The sequence below is a fragment of the Silene latifolia genome, chromosome Y (assembly GCF_048544455.1).
Source record: "Silene latifolia isolate original U9 population chromosome Y, ASM4854445v1, whole genome shotgun sequence".
Lineage (NCBI taxonomy): Eukaryota > Viridiplantae > Streptophyta > Magnoliopsida > Caryophyllales > Caryophyllaceae > Silene > Silene latifolia.
In genome coordinates this window covers 93,657,894-93,675,184 of record NC_133538.1, presented here as the reverse complement: position 1 = coordinate 93,675,184, position 17,291 = coordinate 93,657,894, and positions in this window count along the sequence as shown.

The following is a 17,291-nucleotide window of genomic DNA, read 5'->3' as shown; positions in this document are numbered from 1 at the left end:
CCCTACTCAGCCACGTTAAAACCGTCCCAAGGTTTCACAGAAAAGACTACCCACACTAGCACTCACCCGTGACACAAGCGGTGCCAAAACAGTCCCAAAACAAGCAGCGGGCATCCCTCCACACGACCATCATTTGACTGACCACATCCACTATTCACACCACCCTAAATCCCGTCGCAAACAGTACAAAAGTCCTCTGCTTTCGCGTCTAAAACAGCCCAAAGACGAGTCATTATAAGATGACTTCTAAGACAAGTACAAGCTGAAATTTTCCTACTCAAAATACTGATTTCAAATGAAAATGAAGCGTAACTTCATAAAGCATAAATCTTTACCGCGGCTAAACATTCAGCACACGAATTTAGCATACAAAACGATGTAATAACAAGAAGTTTCGATAATTGTCGAGTAACCTATCACCGTTACCTTACTCCTCGAATTCCCGAGTAAAAGCGTCCAAAAACATGAGCCTTTGTTCAGTCTTCAAGGTCTTCAACTAAAAGGAGGAAAAACGAGTTGTTTGAGTCATAAAACCGAGTTTGTCATAAAGTGCCAATTTCGTAATTTCAACAAAATCGAAACTTTCTTACCTTAAAAGAATGAGGAAGGAAAGGGGAAGCTAATGGTATAAAAATTAGGGAATTTGGTTGAGAAACGGAGTCGAGATCTACAGATGAAGCTCGCAAGAAAGATGGTGTACGCGCTCTGTTTATGTTGTTTGTTGTTTTCAGGTTAGATGAAAAGAAAGGAAGAAGAAGAAGAAAGAGGAGTATGTGAGGTGAGGGTACACGGTCCACACAACAACAATAATAAGTGTAATAATAGTACATAATAAAAATATATAATAATAATGATAATAATATATAATAATAATATGGTCATATATAAAAGAGATATTTAAAAGTAGAGTGTAAGAGGGTAGGTGAGTGTGTTGTCGATATAGGATAGGTCGAGAAAAGATTAGTCTCACAAGTGGAAATGTGACGGTCTGTAGCTAGACAGAAGTTAAGGCGGGAATTATTATTATTACGGTCATTATTATCGTCACTATGATTGTCCGACCAAAAATATGTATACACAAATTCTTATATAAATTATGCCTAAAAAATATAATTTAATAATACGTATTTTTATATAAATGAGCTTTTATATATTACTTTTATAAAAATCGTGTTTGACATAAAATTAATTAAATCGAATAATTCAAAAATATAAAATAAAGTAATCAAACGGTTTAATAAATTTTAAATGTCAAAGTGGGAAATTCGCGGGTGTTACAATCACCCCACCTTTTAAAAAGTTTCATCCTCGAAACTTAAAAGTAGAAATGAAAGGCTAAATAAAATAAAACTGGAATTTTGGAATCGGTAACCAAAACATTTAAAAGGTTACTTATCGTAAGAATTAAAATTCTTTCAAAAGTTTCAAATAAAATTTTTCGACAGAACCAGATTGAAAGGTAAATCATTGGTATAAATCAAAAATCAAAATGCTTTCAAAAACATTAACGAAGAGTTTTCAAAAGTATAAGTCTCATTCATGGAACGAAATTACTCTTATCGTGCACACAAGAACGCTAACTTTCCAAGTCAAAGACAGATTTAAAACAAAATCAATTCGCCGACAAGCGTAGAACAAGTTATTAAACGTCTCTAATAACGAGTTCTAACATCCGATCAACGTTAAAATCAAAAGAAAAGGTAATCCACTCAAATTTTCTTTTGAAAAAGCCAAAATAGAAATAAAGGTTTCAGTTTTAAACTCAAAAGGAGTCAAGTTTGTGAAAAGATAATATCAAACTTTGACAAAAAAATCATAAATAGATCAAATTTAATAGAAATTGGATAAACTTTAAAGAAATCTCGGGTTTAGCAGTTAAAATTATGATAAAGGACTTTATATTCAAAGAATAAATAGGGAACTAAATCAAATTTTCATTTTAAAATCTTTAAAATAGGTAGGGTTTTGCAAAAGTAACATAAACTTTTAACACCGAATCAAAACTGGTAGCTTGAAAGCTTAGAAATTGAATAAAAGAAAAGTAACTTAGACATCATAGATATCGGTATGCAAAAAGGATTCAACTTAACTAATCAAAAGAGCTATGATGAATTTCCTAGGGTAAGAATTGAAGTTAAATCTACAAGGATGTCAAAGATAGAGTTTCATAGGTTACCAACATCAAATTTTAAGGAGGAGCATGATGAAGCGAGGAAAAGAGGTATGAACGGTAACACTTATGGTCAAAGAAGAAAGGGAATTAGACAACAAGGAAACGCCAGGTACTCAAACCTCAAACAACAACATCATCCTATACGGTTCAGAAAACTTCCTAACGACAAAACTTATAATCACAACACTCCCAAGGATTTCCTCAAAACACTCATGTTACTTCATCCTAATCTATTCCCTGAAACAAGGTACTCCACTATAAGTGTGATCTCATCACTCCAAATCCCCAAACATCCACAAAAAACTTCCACAAGATCAAGGTCAAGGTTTCCAACAAAGCTATACTCATATCCAACTAGGGTCATCCATGAGTTTCTCAAAATGGTAAACCATCAATCAAAAATCCAAATTCAAAAGTTCCTTTGCACATTCTATCATCCCAAGGAGATCTTGTTATACTCTCGAAACCTAAGCATAGATGGTGACATTCTCCAAACTACGAGACAACCACCCAAAACATCTAACTCATCTCAGCTGAGCATCTATCGATCCTAACTTATAATTACATCCCAAATAACTCTGGCTACTAGTCCTCATTATCGCCAAGAGAATGCCTAAATGTGGTTCCAAAACTAACAACAACTCTTGCCTAACATGATTCTTATGTAATCATCACAACACTCACAAAAGTATACCGACTATGCTTGTAACACCCCACGGTAATTGAAGAGGTCCAGTGATAGGCTTAAATGACTAGTGCTTAAAGGGATTAGAAGTAATACTCATATCAACAAAGTGCACTTTCTTTTATGGTCATCCATGCAAAAGAACTCCAAAGTTAAGCGTGCTTGACTGGGATTAGTCTTAGGATGTGTGACCTCCTGGGAAGGTTTCCGGGATGCGCATGAGTGAGGACAAAATGCGCTATAAAGGACCCGTGTTGATCTGTGGCCAATGTACACAGCCTGGTGAGCTATCATAAGTGACCGCTCCCGACCCGGTTTGGGTCGGGGTGTTACAAGTGGTATCAGATCAACCCTGCGACCGTGTGGTGATCGGAGGCAGATGTTATACGCTCCTGGAGGCAGTGGTTATACTCTCCATTGTGATCACACACCTAGCGGGGAGGATTCTGGGTTAGTGGTTATGCTCCCAGGCGCAACGAGGACGTTGCGTTCTTCAAGTGGGGGTGACTGTAACACCCCACGGTAATTGAAGAGGTCCAGTGATAGGCTTAAATGACTAGTGCTTAAAGGGATTAGAAGTACTACTCATATCAACAAAGTGCACTTTCTTTTATGGTCATCCATGCAAAAGAACTCCAAAGTTAAGCGTGCTTGACTGGGAGTAGTCTTACGATGGGTGACCTCCTGGGAAGGTTTCCGGGATGCACATGAGTGAGGACAAAATGCGGTATAAAGGACCCGTGTTGATCTGTGGGCCATGTACACAGCCTGGTGAGCTATCATAAGTAACCGCTCCCGACCCGGTTTGGGTCGGGGTGTTACAAGTGGTATCAGATCAACCCTGCGACCGTGTGGTGATCGGAGGCAGATGTTATACGCTCCTGGAGGCAGTGGTTATACTCTCCATTGTGATCACACACCTAGCGAGGAGGATTCTGGGTTAGTGGTTATGCTCCCAGGCGCAACGAGGACGTTGCGTTCTTCAAGTGGGGGTGACTGTAACACCCCACGGTAATTGAAGAGGTCCAGTGATAGGCTTAAATGACTAGTGCTTAAAGGGATTAGAAGTACTACTCATATCAACAAAGTGCACTTTCTTTTATGGTCATCCATGCAAAAGAACTCCAAAGTTAAGCGTGCTTGACTGGGAGTAGTCTTACGATGGGTGACCTCCTGGGAAGGTTTCCGGGATGCGCATGAGTGAGGACAAAATGCGGTATAAAGGACCCGTGTTGATCTGTGGGCCAAGTACACAGCCTGGTGAGCTATCATAAGTAACCGCTCCCGACCCGGTTTGGGTCGGGGTGTTACAATGCTAACCTCAAGCTCAACTCAAACTTCCAAGTAACACTTTCATCACCAATGGCCAACAACGTCCTAAAGGTATTTCCTTCCAAGCTCTCATCATAAACTCTACGCCATGTCAAAGCCCAAAGCAACAATACTCGAGTTACCAAATTCTCAAATTCCAAGTATAAACAAGGCAGGATCCATAATCTTAGTATCATAGGAAACTCATACTTAACACACAGAATTCCACCGATCAATTATACTCACTCTACGAAGGAATTAGGTATAAGAGTCACCAAGTAAGTCTCACCACACTACCTAAGTCCTTTCAACATCACAACTTCTCAAAACCAGGGTATGGGTCAACCACAAACAAACTCCTCAAAAGTCAAATTATCCAACCAAGACTAACATCCCACAAAAGAAAGAGAACTATCTAAAAGGCGTTAAGGGAGGATTAGCAAGGAACAAGGACAAGTTGGGAGGGCACAAAAGTAACTTCCAAGGAAAGGAAAAGAAAGATTAGAAGAGAAAGTAAGCATCAAGAAGTAAAAGAATGAGACAAGGTACATAAAGAATGAGAAATATCTTCGAGGAAGTAGAAGCATTCTTCAAAGGTTAAACAAATCTTCAACCTTCAGTAATAGGCGCCAAGTCTTGATCGCCACCTAAGGTAAGCTCACGGTTATTGATCCAATGGCACAAAAATATTAAATGGCAATCAACAAACATGTTAGAACCTAACAAAGAGCAAACACACTACAGACTACCACCTTAGGTCCTTAAGTCTACCCATCTCTCATTCATTATTCAAGGTCAAGTTCAAATTTAAATTCGGGGTACACTTGTGTGCGTCGGGAGCAACATAGGCTCTGATACCAACTGTGACACCCCGCGATAAAGCGGAAAATATAACTAATAAATTAAAGTGGAAATTTATGAGATTTTAAAAACTTTTAAATTACTAGTTAAAGATTAACACACGGGTGCCAAAAAGAAATGAAACAAATACTACAATAGACAAACTTAGGTTATTACAACCCGAGTCAAGAAAGCGGGGAAAAGATATCCCACGAATAAACAAATAAAGGGTTTCTAAATTAGCAAACTAAGGTCCAAGGGTTTAGTTCTCGCTAGCCCACACGTCTTCCCCACGTAAGAATCTTCACCACATGTCATTCATGTCAACATGAACGCCACAGTCAGTGGGGAGTAACTCAAGGTTCTCCCAGCCACAATATGTCGAAACACAGATAAACAGGAATATATTAGAACATCATAAATACAACCATTTGATGCAAGCATTGAGACATGAGACTAACACTCAAAAACATACGTAGTCAATCATAGATAAAGCATATGTTACATACACATGAGACAATTCAACCAACACGTCATAAATGATAATACCACTATAAACACGATAGAATATCATATGTCCCGGATAAACAAGATTACATAATAATACATGTGAATGGAAACCTTAGCCATGAACTTTGAAAACAAAATAACATACAATACACGAAATGGGACTACTAACATCACATAAAAAGCAAAGCATCCGGCTCAGAGGCTACCTTTAAAGCATGTCCGAGACACAAGTCCTTAAGTACCTTGGCTCAGCGGTTACCTTTAAAACATGTCCAAGGCACGATCTCTAAAGTATCTGGCTCAGCGGTTACCCTTAAAACATGTCCAAATACTACAGACAAGTGCCCGACTCAGAGGTTACCTATAAAACATGTCCGAGACACAACATATAAAGTATCTGGCTCAGCAGTTACCTTTAAAACATGTCCAAATACTACAAACAAGTACCCGACTCAGAGGTTACCTTTAAAACATGTCTGAGGTACAACGAACAAGTATTTGGCTCAACGGTTACCTTTAAAACATGGCCAAATACAGCAAACAAGTATCTGGCTCAGCGGTTACCTTTAAAACATGGCCAAATAAAATAAACAAGTGCAAGGGACGGGATTATTAATGTCACATTCATACTTATGGCTTGCATATCACCATAAGTACGGATGGGAAGATCAATCTCGACGATCATATCGCAACTAGAGGGCCTATGGCTCACCCCTAGTATCCGATAGGACCAAGACTCAGGGACGGGATTATAAATGTCACATTCATACTTATGGCTTGCATCTCACCATAAGTACGGATGGGAATATCAATCCCGACGATCATAACGCAACTAGAGGGCCTATGGCTCACCCCTAGTATCCGATAGGACCAAGACTCTCACAACCGAACAATACAAGATATTATCTAGAATACGATTCTAACCAGTACTTATAATAAATATCTCATACTTGTGTTATATTACTAAACATTCCATTTTATAATTTAACATGCCGGTTAAATAAGATATAATGAGTGATAATGAATAATTTAAGTTACATGAAATATACGGGATAAAATGTGACCAAGTGACTCATTTATGAGCCCAATAAACAAATTATAAGGAGTCCAACAATTAAATCACATTAAGCCCAGCAAACAAGATATGTTAGACCCAACTTAATACTCATGTAAAATTCAAACATATAATCATATGAAGCCCAACAATTTGATCATGTGAGAAAAATATATATATATATATATAAAGAACAATATTTAACGGATTACGTTATATAAAGCACGAGACAAAAATTAATAATATTTTACATAAACCAAACTAGCGCCCGACAATTTATAGACACAGCTCAAAAGCTATTATGGCAACCTCAAACTTGGCCTAACAACCAACTACACATGGCCTCAAACCCGTGACTAGCTAGGTCAGTGCCTTGGCCACGCTGTGCCACCGTTAGGCAATCCCAAAGCATCGCAAGCTCTATCGCTAGTCTTTGCCGCAAAGCTACAAGAGTTACACGGCCAGCCCAACAGCACGCCACGGCCAGGCCACTGCTAGGGCAAGAACAGGCCACTGCCAGGCTATAGCCAGGCCCACGGTCAGCCTAACCAACACGACCAATACTCTCCCGAATCAACAAGCATGTAAACCATAAGACGGAAATATGAGTATGCTTAAGACGGCTATATATATATATATATATATATATATATATATATATATATATATATATATATATATATATATATATATATATACACTCATTCATATGCTCATTTCCCATACTAACTATTCAACCTTTACTACTTTATATCCCGTCCCAAATCAGACCTGCAACAGGCCACCCTTACGACCCAACTAGGCCAAAAAAAATCACCTGCAAAAAGTCACCCACGACATCCCAAAACAGAGACCGTAGCCGCGCCAAAACAGTCTCAAACCCTTACCCAAACAGCCACCACGCACCTGCCAACACAACTCATGCAACCACCTACTCATGGCTCCCTATAACTACCCTACCCAGCCACGTAAAAACCGTCCCAAGGCTGCACAGAAAAGACTACCCACACTAGCACTCACCCGTGACACAAGCGCTGCCAAAGCAGTCCCAAAACAGGCAGCGGGCATCCCTCCACACGACCATCATTTGACTGACCACAGCCACTATTCACACCACCCTAAATCGCGTCGCAAATAGTACAAAAGTCCTCTGCTTTCGCGTCTAAAATAGCCTAGAGACGAGTCATTATAAGACGACTTCTAAGACAAGTACAAGCTGAAATTTTCCTACTCAAAATACTGATTTCAAATGAAAATGAAGCGGAACTTCATAAAGCATAAATATTTACCGCAGCTAAACATTCAGCACACGAATTTAGCATACAAAACGATGTAATAACAAGAAATTTCGACAATTGTCGAGTAACCTATCACCGTTACCTTACTCCTCGAATTCCCGAGTAAAAACGTCCAAAAACCGAGTTTGTCATAAGGTGCCAATTTTGAAATTTCAACAAATTCGAAACTTTCTTACCTTAAAAGAATGAGGAAGGAAAGGGGAAGTTAATGGTGTAAAAATTAGGGAATTTGGTTGAGAAATGGAGTCGGGATCTACAGATGAAGCTCGCGAGAAAGATGGTGTACGGGCTCTGTTTATGTTGTTTGTTGTTTACAGGTTAGATGAAAAGAAAGGAAGAAGAAAAAAGAGGAGTATGTGAGGTGAGGGAACACGGTCCACACAACAACAATAATGTGTAATAATAGTACATAATAATAATATATAATAATAATGACAATGACAATAATATATAATAATAATAATAATATGGTCATATATAAAAGAGATATTTAAAAGTAGAGTGTAAGAGGGTAGGTGAGTGTGTTGTCGATATAGGATAGGTCGAGAAAAGATTAGTCTCACAAGTGGAAATGTGACGGTCTGTAGCTAGACGGAAGTAAAGACGGGAATTATTATTATTACGGTCATTATTATCGTCACTATGATTGTCCGACCAAAAATATGTATACACAAATTCTTATATAAATTATGCCTCAAAAATATAATTTAATAATACGTATTTTTATATAAATGAGCTTTTATATTACTTTTATAAAAATCGTGTTTGACATAAAATTAATTAAATCGAATAATTCAAAAATATATAATAAAGTAATCAAACGGTTTAATAAATTTTAAATGTCAAAGTGGGAAATTCGCAGGTGTTATATACAATGCAACAAACATGGATTAATTCTGGCATGTGAATTTAGACCAAGTCGGTTTGACATACAATTTAGCATCCAATTGGGTCGAAGTGAAGAATTACATTCATTTACATGTGAATAAGCATACAAAAGAATAAAATATAATTTACAACTGAATGTACATTATATTCATGCCAAAGATGGGATTTCGGAAAGAAATAAAAGAAAAGAAAATTTAAAAGAACATGAAATTTGAAATTAAAAGAAAATAGGAAATAGGAAATTGGAATTTTGGAATGAAATAAGGAAATAAAATAAATTAGGAAAATAAAAATAAAGAAATAAAAATAAAATAGAAAATATGGAAAATATGAGTTATATGGAAAATATGTCAAATTATGGTGATAATAAGAATAATAGTTGATTAAAATCCTAATTAGAAAGGCCTACGTCAAATCGAGACGAGTTCAGAGGCAGAAGCCATCTCAGAACAGGCGCAGCATAAACCGCGTCCACTGGAAGAGGCGCATCGATTTCTGCGACTGTTCTCGAGTTGGATTCTGACTGTGAAAGTCAGACTCGTTGTTCGTTATTGTTCATCGGTTAATTTACATTGATTATTAGTACATAACTCAGATGTAAGTGGTTTAATCAGATTACATGCATCTAAAATCGTCATAAAGCGAGAAAAGGAATCAAAACGAGATAAACAAAGGTTTATAATTATGGTTACTTACGATGTCGGATTTAACGAAGATCGAATTAAAACGGGAGTTGGGAAACAATGGATTGAAAGTGAATTGGAAACAATATACAAAAGACGGATTCAAAAGACTTGATATGGAAGAAATCGAGCCTTTAAAATCCGGGTTTGAATTAATGACGAAAATCCTCAAATATTTATTATAAGGGATTTAGGTCGAAAAGGTTTAATAAAATTAAGTAATGAAAACAATTTGTTGAAATAAGAAGAAAAGAAGACGAAAAAAGAACGAAAGAATGAAAGGGACGAAAGTGTAGAAACCCGAGTTAGAAGAGGAAGTGCAGCAACTGATGGCAGCCCCTGGAAGAGGCGCAACAGATGCTGCGATCCTTCCAGAAGGTGCATCAGTGGATGCGATTCTTCTCCATGCCAGATCTTTGCTGTTTCGTGAAAAAGGTTTTAAAAGATGATTTTAAAAGACGGTTTTAGCATGTTTATAATGTAAAAACGTACATAATAATTATTACAAAAATAAATAAGATAAAAGATGGGTTTACATCCTCAGACTTTCATGTTAGCGTCGCGAGATTTAACTAAATCGTCTTTTTAGTGGTAACTCGACTCGATCAATGCAAATATGAAAGTGCCCTTGAAAAAGGAATTTAAAAGATTGATTTATTGATTGTGTAGTGGTCAAATTGGTCGGTCATGCAAACGTGACTGGTACCCAGAATGATCTGGGCTTACGTGGTCGCGTAGAGCAAGCATGTAGGTGTCGGAAATTAAGAGCGCGGTCTTAGACTGCAAAGAGAGAAGAGAAGGGGCCGACACTCGTGTGAAAAATATGTGAGGCGGAGGCCTCTATTTATACTAATCACGAGGTAGGGGTTTAGGAAAGAGGTAAGACTAAATTAGGAAAGGAAACAACCAACTTAGGTTGAAACACGGAAACTTGAACCGAAAGAAAGCCTTGAGAAAAGGCCCAGTAGGTGCTGCGTCCCACAGAAGAGGCGCACCACCTGGTGCGTCCTCTCTCGGGAAGTTTCCTTCTGCGCAAGAAAGCGCGTTTGACACCCTGTTGTATTTTAGGCATAACTTTCTTTACAAGACTCGGATTAAGGTAATTTTGGTGTCGTTGGAAAGCTAAGACAAAAATATAGAACTTTCTGTGAAATAGGCCAGATCCAAAAAAGTCGTTATCATCTTGTAAAATGGGTCTAAATGTCGGGTTGTTATTTTAGCTAAATGAAATGCACATTTTGCAATGTAAACTTAAGTTTAGCCTAAAGAAGTGACATGACTCATGAGACTCAAAATGAGGTATACTCCTAAAATTTTATGCCATCCTAACCTTAGGTAGATAAGCATGTTGCTTTTTGACTCGGGATTGACGGTTTATAGAAAATGGAAACGATTTTTTATTCGGACTCCAAATGTACTCTAATTACTGCCAAAACGACCGTAATGACAACCATGAGGTAGACACAAGTGTACGAGTTACCTTTTATTAACCGATTTACGAAACGTCATAAAATTGCGGCATATGCTATACATGCGGCCCAATCAGCACTGGGTGTTTGGCGGAAGGTGCAGAAACGAGGTGTCTACAAAGCCCCCGCCTCCACTTTGACTGAGGCTTGGACAAGGCGAAAGTCAAAGTATAGCCCTCAGGTCAATCGAAGATTACAACCTGAAGACTATGGCGACCCAAGGCGGCTCAAGGGGACTGAACCAAGGACCTGTCGTCGGGAACATTTTAGAGTCTGTCGACTTTCGAGAGGGTCGTTTAAAGTCCATTAGACTACGTGGGAAAGCTCGCCAGTCATAAGAAGAAATCATACCTGAGACTTCTTTCCTAAGATGTTTCCGAAGGTGCGTAGGAGGTGAAGGTAAGACCTAAAATATATATATAAGGATTGTGCTAGGGTGTGGGGCCCTAAAGGAAAACGTAGACGAGAAGGAGACCAAATATAAGCTCAACCTAAGCGGTGACCAAGGTTTCGGTGTAGTAACTCTAAGGGAGTAGGATCCTAAAGGATAGAAATGGTAGGAGTGTTTGAACTCTAGGGAGTTTGGGAACCTAAAAAGCTGGGTGTATGAACCTGGGTATATGAACCTAAAAGGATAGGCTGGTATGGAAACTTAAAGGCTTATGAAACTAAGAGGAATTGGGATCCTAAGGTTAAGTTTAGGAACTACTGGGTTACTAATTCTTGTTTTGAACGCATGCGTCCAGGCTTTCTAAGGAAAAAAGGTATGTGAACTTCAAAAGGATTTATGGATTTATCAACCTAAGGACATTTGGTATGGGAGCTTTCAGGTTAACGAACCTAAGGGAGGCTATTTTGGGATCTAAGAATCTAGGAGTAGGAATCCTAACTTTGGGTTTACAAACCTAAGGAAGGAGGCTCTGGTTTGGGAACTTCTGGAGAACGACACCTTTGCTGAACTTCGTGAGGAAATAATAATATTGAGGGTAGCAGGACGTCGGAGGACTTTCTCAGAACCGCGAGGACAAAGGGAAGACTTTCTGAAAACCGCAGGGGACAAAGACAGGACTTTCCGAGAACCGCTGAGGAAAAGGGCAGGACTTTCCGAGAGCCGCTGAGGAAGAAGGCAGGACTTTCCGAGAACCACTAAGTAGAAGGTAGGACTTTCCGAGAACTTCAGAGTAGAAAGGCAGGACATTCCGAGAACCGCTTGAAGAAACTTAACTTAATAGAAGGCAAGACTTTCTGAGAACCGCTGGAAGAAAGTTGACTTTATAGAAGGCGATACTTTCTGAGAACCGTTGATAAAAATAATCAATCTTGGTTGAAGGAGGGACTTTCCGAGAACCATTTGGCTGAGAAATACATGGGCTGTATAGCGGCAATGAACTCTCGCTGGGGAACACATCGACTATTAGGAACATCTTGATCGTTATGGAAGAAACCTTAAGCATCACTGCGAATACTGCTAGGGAATATCTTAACTGCCACTGGGGAGAATGAAGACTTGGGCGAAGCCCCCAATTGGAGTGAGCTATGCTTCTTAACTATCTGCATGGTTAGTAGCCACACAAGAATGCAATCTAATAGGCAAATAGCACATAGCACATGAGAAAACGCACAAATTTTGAAAGTTGTTTTCTTTATAAAATTGTTTAAAACATGAAATTTTTTGCTTGTAATGCGTTATGCATATTCAATGGGCTTTAGACGCATAACTTGATGCGACATTGACTCATACATACGCATACTGACAGACTGACGAAATATAGACTTTGGTTTGACGCGACATGGGGATAACTCCGATGCGACGCAGGGATGACATTGCCTAAGTATGGGCAACCCCTAGCCAAATATGGGTGACAACGCGTATCAATTCCAAAGGTAGAAGATCTGCAAGAATGAGGACATATAAAGGCAAGATATGAGCCATAGATAAGCTGTCTACTTGGATGTCTTTCGCCACCGTTTGCTGTAAAAGAGATCTCTCTTGCTTGACTTAATTGAGACAACTTGGAGAATTGATGTAAGACTTTTGTCATTGTCCGGAACAAACACTTGCTTGACTTAATTGAGACAAGAGTAAAAGGGAGGAATAAAGGAAGGGTGGCGCTACGGAAGAGAAGCCTCTAGGATGAGAAGATGACTCGGGAATTTGGTAAAAAAGGAGACTGGACGACGAGAAGGATCCCCCAGTAAAGAGGTAAAAATGGATGGTGGTTAGAAGGTTAAAATTGAGGTTAAAGGTTGATGGTTGGGGTGGTAATTGAGATTGGAAGTTGATGGTTGGGATGGTTGTGTCCTTGTTACGGGACTGCCTACGTATTGACGTGGAGTGAAATCAAACCAAGTCGTAATTCTGAGCTGGCTTTGAGAATTGAGGTCGAAATTTGATATTTTGGATGGTTATGTCCTTGAGGACTGCCTACGTAATCACGTGAGGTGTAATCAAACCAGATCATAATTCTGAGTGTATGCCTAAGCTATGCTGTTAGGGCCTTAAAGTGCATGGGTCACAAGGGTAACAATCCTTTGGCCACTCAAAGAACCGATTTAAGATAACTCCCTCTGATCATACACCAAAGAGATATAATTAAGTTTGTAAAAATTTCCTTGTCGTGTGAGCACACCTAAAAGTGGACCATAAGGATGAATTGGGTATGTTCCGTTCTGGGTAGCAAAGTATTTGAAGACTCTGTGTCTTGGTCAAGGTGAAACTGTATTGGATATTTGGAATGTGGAGCTCGGAAATAAGAGGCTTTGATGAATAAATCTATGGAGCTTGATTTCGTGGAGTTAAGGCTCGATGGGATTATGGCTTGTAATGTAGCTTGGAAATGGGGTCTCCTGGCTTGATGTAACCTAAGCACATAAAGGTAGGTTAATTGATGCGGGATCAAGTTTCCATGTCTTGGCTCTAAAGGAATGGGTATATTTGACAAGCTTGAGAGGATTCTCAAAATTCCTAACTATCTCCCTGTAACAGTCTCGAAAAGGACTTAGGATGTGTGATGTGTGAAATGCTAAGTTAGGGTGCTAGCTAACCATATTCATCGATGTCTTGATTCTATATAGACTTCATCATTATTCGTTTCAGTATTTGATTTCAGGCTTGTTCTTGATTCAGATTCAGATTCAGATTCAGATTCTTGGTCTGGAATATATCTCGGCTTTTGCTCAGATTCTTGATTCAGGTTCTTTGAAGATAGCTTTGACTTTGGATATTGACATTGACTTACTTGATTGAGCCTTCTTCTTTTGACTATTTTATCTTGGATTACGGGTTGGTCTTTAGTAAACGGGTTGTTTATTGTGGGGAATGGGCTTGTCTTCCGTCATGGATCGTCAACGAGAGAGATGGTCTGGATTGGTCCTAGAATCTCTTGAGATAGGCCCGTCCTAAACTAGGTTATATCAAGGTTTCTTTTGCCAGACATGGAATATGTAAGGAAAAGAGACACGGAGTTTCAGATCCTCTACAACTTGGAACAAAAATGTCGACTAAGTGCACTCACATTGACTCGGCATACGTTGTTGTTCGTTTTAAAATATCTTAAACCAATTCTTGTTGTCACAAGAAAAGGTTAAGCAAAAAGAAGAGAAGAATATATGGATTGAAAATTGTACTTTTTATTGAAATGAAGAATGAATTTATAGACTCGAGAAGACATGTGACTCGTGGGACAACCCCCAGGATGTCACTAGGAATGGAAATGGACACAAATAAAGACACTAGAATAATTATGGGAAAGAAAGCCTAAGACTCGGACACGGACTCGGATTCTGACTCGATCATAGATCCAGAATCGTAATCATCGGCCCATGCTTGAACATTTTCTTTTCCAGCAACTGGCTTTGACTCTCGATTTTGAGCATTCATCCATTTAAGCATCTCATCCTCTTTGTTTGGGATGATGGGTGGAGAACGGTCAAGAAGAGTTTCCTAACTAACTGACGTGGTACATCCATGAGGATTGTCTAGACTATTGCGTTGGGTAAAAGCTGAGAGGGACAACTTCCCGTCATCAATCATGTCCTGGATTGCATGCTTGAGCCTATAACACATCTCAGTATCATGTCTTTTGCCCGTGTGATATTGGCAATGAGCATTACTATCCCAGAATTTAGATTTAGATTTCTTTTCTCGGTCAGGTGTAGGTCCTATCGTTTTTAACATTCGTTGTTTCATGAGTCTCTGAAGGGCATCGGTGTATGTAATACCAATGTCGGTAAATTTCCTAGGAGGTGTACCCTTTTTGTCGTAAGCCTTCAAGAAGATGACCCCATCGACGCGTGCGATCTCCATTGATAAATCCTCGACGGTTTTAATGTCACAACCTTTCAAACGGGGCGTATAATTTGGGTGAAGACAGTCAATGACATGTTGGACTAATGTTCTCTCCTCTGACTGATCGAGCGTTCGTGAATCGACTTTCCTTCTTTTCACCAAATGATTGGTGGAACGCTCACCATCTTGATTGAACTTCTGATAAGGTCGCCTAGTTTCTGCGCCGGGGCTGGTTAGGAGGGAAACAGGAATCCCGCCATTCTCTATTCCATCTTATATATCCTACCTAAGCTTGTAACAATCCTCAACATCATGCCCTCTACCTCTATGGTATTGACAGTATGATTTGCCATCCTAAAACTTAGATTTCTTTTCTGGGTCAGGTGTTGGACCGATAGGTTGGAGAAGACCTAAAGAAGATAACTTGTTCAGGGCTACGGCATAAGGTATGCCTATATTTTTGATACGCATTGGAGATTGGTTAGGCTTCTTTGATGAAGGCTCCATGAGGTTGCCTTTGTTGATTTTGACTGCCGGATGCATGGCATGAAAGGAAAGAGGGACAAACGGTTCTTTTGCCTTTTTTCATGAGAATGTTAGGTTGAGGGATTGTATGAACACCCTCTTCTTTTCCCAGTGGTTGAATATCAAGTTTCTTACCCATTTCAGCAAATTGTTTTTCAAAGGGGACAAATTTGCCTTCTAAACCAGAAAGCCTGGCGTTCAGATCTTTGATGGCTCCCTCTAGCTTGGAAACTTTATTGTTAATTGTGGTGGAAAGCATGAGCATTCCGCTCTGGATATCATCGTATTTGAGGACATTAATTTCTTTGTCATCATGAGGAGCGAGGAGGTGAGAACAATCTAGGAATGATTCCTGGCCATGTTTAATGATGTTAGACCCAAAAGGATCAATCTTCTTGGATTTCTTGATGGAAGGTGGCACAGGAAGCCTGCCATCCTCGATCATGTCCTGAATAATATGCTTTTGGCAAAAGCATTCCTCTGTATCATGTCCCCTACCTCGATGGTACTGAGAATATGAATTTCCCTTCCACCTAGGCAATATCTTTTCAGGGCTTGGGGTTTGACCGAGTGGATGGAGTTTTCCATGGGAGACCAGTCGTTGCAAAGCCACTTCATATGTCGTTCTGAGGTCAACGAATTCCCTAGGAGCTCGTCCCATCCTTCTAGATAGAATGTAACACCCCCATTTAGTCGGGAGCCTTTAGCTAGACATTCCCAAATAAATGAGAGCGTTACCATCTCGGTTTCCCGAGGTAGTGAATAACAAAGTCGAACTCACCAAAGTACTTTAAATTAAAACTTAATGATTACATGTTTATTACAACTTAATCAACTAAAACTTAGTATAAAATACAATACATCTCGCAGCGGAAATAAATAAAGTGATGTAATTATTCTATGTGATCTAGACTTCAACTATGGTCCAAGTCAAGCTCTCATCCCAATGCTCCTGAGTCAGCTAATCTTTAGTACCAGTCAAATATGCTCCCCATAAAACGGTTCACCGCAGGTGTTCACGAATACACAGTCAACCGCGAGGTTGAGTAGGAATAAATACTAACAACAAAAACATACGATAAACAATCCAATTTCCTTTTTACATTACACAACCCCCTGACAACGTGCTCCTTCCTTTTACTTAGCACATTAATCATCCCGCCAATCCCTGGCCGGGGAAGCCTCAACCCGAAGGTGAGTAAACACACACTACATTACCAAAGGTAATGTCTGCTTCAACATATAGTTGATTAAAATCCACCAGATGGCCTGCACCAACTGGGCCCGCTCGAGTAAATACGATAAAATATCGTCTGCCAGAATAAATCTGAAATACGTCACCCGAAGGCTCTTACCATGACGTCTGCCAATATAACCGCAATAATAATCTACATCACCACGAAGGGATGTCTGTCAGTATAACCGATGCAATAACAGTAACCCCATCACAATAACCAACATATACAATGTAATTACCCCTTCCAACAGTTACGATATGATTAACTAACATATGCAATATAAATTTCCCTTCCAACAATTACGATTATATCAACCAACACAATTCACA